The sequence below is a fragment of the Rhipicephalus sanguineus genome, chromosome 3 (genome assembly GCF_013339695.2).
Source record: "Rhipicephalus sanguineus isolate Rsan-2018 chromosome 3, BIME_Rsan_1.4, whole genome shotgun sequence".
Taxonomy (NCBI): domain Eukaryota; kingdom Metazoa; phylum Arthropoda; class Arachnida; order Ixodida; family Ixodidae; genus Rhipicephalus; species Rhipicephalus sanguineus.
This window is the reverse complement of record NC_051178.1, coordinates 222,389,152-222,392,367: the sequence shown is the minus strand read 5'-3', so window position 1 is coordinate 222,392,367 and position 3,216 is coordinate 222,389,152.

Sequence of the window (3,216 nt, the reverse complement as noted above, 5' to 3'; positions counted from 1 at the left end):
CGCAGCGAAACCTTGCCCCTCCCTGTCTCGCGCGCGGGCGCTCGACAACTACCCGCAGTGTCATGATTCTCAGCAGATCGAGCTACGTGGTAGCTCTCACCGCGCGTCGCGTGCGTGTAGCTAAAAGCGTTTCAGATGTCGTGCACGTAACGTACGTGTACTTTTCACGTTTGCGTATGAGAAGTCCCTACGTACGTGAAATTAAAACTGTCTAGTAGCTGCCGGGTAGTGATGGACGCACGGTAGTCGCAGCGCGTCCATCACGGGCCGCTTTTCTTGCTATCGCATTCATTGCTTCGCCCTTGCGGCGAAACTGTGACTTTTTTTGTAAGTTTGCAGGTATTAGATAACGAAACATGCTCAGGAGTGTTGAATTCGCTGCCGTATATAGGAAGTGCTCAACATACCGAAAGATAATCTGTAACTATAACTGCTGTTGATTCATTTGACGGGAGCTTGCTAAAACAACAGCCAGTATTTCTGTAATTAATATAGGTGTATATATAGGATGATAAGAGGAAGACAGAAAAAAAAAACGCTAATTTCTGCAACCCAATAGGGAGCACGGCTAAGCGCCTTAGGTGTATGATTGGGAAGTCGAATTGAAAAAGACCACTGAAAAGAGCGAGAGATGATGCCTAACCCAACGTTACTAGACTAGGTTAGCAAACTAGTCTAGTGACGTTGTCCTAACATTACCCTCTACCGATGCATAAGTCGCGGTTTTTTTATTGACATAATGAGTTGTATTGTTAATTGTCATGTGAGCAAGGTAATTGTGTACTGGTAATTTAAATACAGAAATGGCATTTGTTTAGCATTAGGAGAAAAAAAAATATCACGACATTGTGTGCGAAGGATCGAAGTGAGCTTACTTGAAGAGCCAATATGTTATATTTTTACATTGAGTAGTTCTAGCAGCGCTAATGCGAATCTGAGGGGTGTTCACTCACGACCAATGTGCTTCAAGAATAAACTAGGTTTTTAAATGAAAACGTATGATTGTCTCTGATGCGAACTGTACATCTTTAAAAATGTACGTTTTAACTGTTGGTGTCTCTGATCTAATTACCGACCATGGTAATCGCGCTTCCATATCTAACACGTTGTTTGCAACGAACATTAGAAGTCCAAGGCACAAGCGCAAATCATTCCTTTCTAATAGTATTAGAGGTTTCATTTTTTTAGCTGCGTTGCCAGAGAAAAAGAACAACAACAAGAAAACGGCGCCCTATACCGGGATAGCGCCAATATACATTTTGTTAATCATTATCATTGTATTTCTTCGCAATTCAGTTCTTTGGTTTCAAAGTTTTCGTAGCAGCCAGGAACGAAGCACCAGCGTTCAGTTCTCTTCGTCTTATAGGGCATTTTCACCACAGCTCACTAATGCATGACTCGTGTACAATAAAAAACGCGTAAATGGTGAAAAGAAAAAAAAAAACCCGCATTTCCCCGAAGGGGAGTATGAGGAAGTGCGAAGCACGGGGTGATGCTATGAGGGGGCGCGCGCGACTAAACTGCAGAGCCGAGCGAAGGAGACGGCAGCGAGAGAGCACGCGCCAGCCGACCCACGGAGGTCTGGCCGTTTTTAAGTGCAAAGCACTTTTACTGATGATGATGATCTGTCTTCCGAACTCGTTCCAAAGAACCCGCAACGCGTTCAACTTGTTGGCGGCGTTGCGCACGCCCGAGATGGGGCTCAGGTTGTTGTCGAACCACAGTCGATCGCACACCGCGCAGCTATATCCGAAGCTGCGGTCCAGGAAGTCTCGCTTGAAGCGCTCGTCCGGCCGATCGAATTCGAGGGCCCGCGCTCGCTCACGCATCGCGCGTCCCCGCGCCAGATCGGCTTCGGGGTGCTCGGCTCGCTTCGCACGCTTTCGTTCAGCGTCTCGCCGCCGGCCTTCATCACCACAGGCAATGCGCGGGGCGCGCGCAGCCACGGAGCGGAGGGCGGAGCGCGCGCAGTCACGTGGGGCGTGACGTCGCTGCGCCGTTGCTACAGACGCTCCTCTCCGCTCCTCGCGCCGTTGCTATGGGACGGCGGATTCAGGGTCGCTTATAAAGTGCATTCGCACTTAAAAAATCACGCCGCGTTTCCTTGTAATAGCCTTCCAACGGGCAATCTGCGACAGCGGCGGCTGTACCCGCGCCCAAGCTCGGCCAGGGGGCGCTGCGTCGCACGCGTTTCGCCGCCTTTCTTGCGAAAACCGGTCGCTCCAGTCCCCACACCAGCCTTTTGACTGCGCTGTCTCCGCACGTTCAGGCACCCTGCACGCGCTGTTCTCTGCTCGCCGTGCACGTGCAGCTTCACGCGTCGCTTGCTCTGAAGGTTTAGAAAGATCCCAGAGATGGAAAAAAACGTTTTAACCGTGGAAATCTTACCAGAGGAGGACGGTTGATCGACCACCTTTTCGGGACCGAGCAGGTCGTCAACGGCGATGCTGTTTGTGCGAGCGCTACGTGCGTGCAGATGCTGAACGGGCACATTTCTTTGACATGAGTAGGGAGGTGACTGCGCGAGTTCTGTAATTATGTTACCGGTAAAACGCACATTCGTTGCGGCAGTCGTGTATACTCGGAGCTGTAAGCAACCACCCAGCACGTTTTCGCGTGCGTTTTCTATTGATAACTTTTCAATTGCTTGGATGCCAAGTTTGTCGTGCGGCTTTAAATTTATTATGAGCTCAGTGTGAAGAGCATAAATTTACATCTGCCCTGTTGAGTCACTGGCTGCATCGCAATGCGCAGTGTTCAGTTTCGTGGGAGTTTCACTTTTGCCGAGGTTTGCATCGAATGATAACGTCGGATCGCAAGTTTAATGTCGCCTTGGATTTTTTTAGAGCTCCCTTTGACAGCATAATGATATACGCAAACAAAAAATAAATAAATATTTCATGCCCACTTCGACGATGCATGTTTCTTGCAGAGGCGTGTTTCATTTCGAATAATATCGACGCCTGATCACGCACCGTGTTCGCTTATTCGAATGTCGCTTTGGTTGTTTCGACAGCTCGCTTGGTCAGCATCATACTATACAGGGGCGTAGCCAAGGGGGGGGGGGGGGGGGTTCAAACCCTCCCCGAAAATTTTCAATTTTGCTTGCGTATATGTACACGCACACATACAAACGCACGCACAAACATACATAAAGTATGGTTGGACCCCCCCCCACGAAAAAATTTCTGGCTACGCCCCTGATACTATACAATA